At 38.4% G+C, this 571-nt stretch overlaps 1 non-coding gene across 1 annotated transcript; it reads right to left on the bottom strand.

Moving 5' to 3' along the window:
- Nucleotides 1-262: 262 nt before the first annotated feature.
- On the bottom strand, nt 263-335 carry TRNAR-ACG (transfer RNA arginine (anticodon ACG)). The gene has a single exon. It is a non-coding gene; the product is annotated as a tRNA-Arg (tRNA).
- Nucleotides 336-571: the final 236 nt, after the last annotated feature.

Below are 571 nucleotides of genomic sequence, written 5' to 3' on the forward strand. Positions count from 1 at the left end.
GCTAGGGTTTACTCTAAAATGAGCAATAAACCTGCATAGTGAAAGACACTTAGAGATAGAAGAGTGGTTTATTTGACACAATGGCGCAAAATTGATGTTAATGCTGCAGAAGGAATAATGTTGTTAAGGTCACTTTTAACTTACGTTTGACTTCATAAATTAATTATTGTTCAAATCACTCTATGTTCGGTAACCCTGTGAATAAAATGTGTGATGAGCAATGTGTTTATAATTTCGCAAAAAAAAATAAAAATTGTCATTTCGAGCCAGCCAGGAGTCGAACCTAGAATCTTCTGATCCGTAGTCAGACGCGTTATCCATTGCGCCACTGGCCCGTTGACATACGCGGTGGTTTCATTCAACCAGTATGAATGTTCTCGGATCGGATGAAGGTGATAGGTTGGCCTTTTTGTTGCTATGGTATTAATGGGTGTGCTTTAGTCAAAAAGCCGGCTTGCAGCATTTACCACGCCTACATTTTGCTCTGTGTTGTAATAGGGTAAAGTTTCTGTCTGTATTAATTTTTTTCGTACTGTTCTTAATCTGAGACTCTGCTGTTGTAAATTCGTCA

This window comes from Sceloporus occidentalis, unplaced genomic scaffold (genome assembly GCF_023333645.1).
Source record: "Sceloporus occidentalis isolate IW3139 unplaced genomic scaffold, rSceOcc1.0.p SCAF_24, whole genome shotgun sequence".
In the NCBI taxonomy this organism is placed as follows: Eukaryota; Metazoa; Chordata; class Lepidosauria; order Squamata; family Phrynosomatidae; genus Sceloporus; species Sceloporus occidentalis.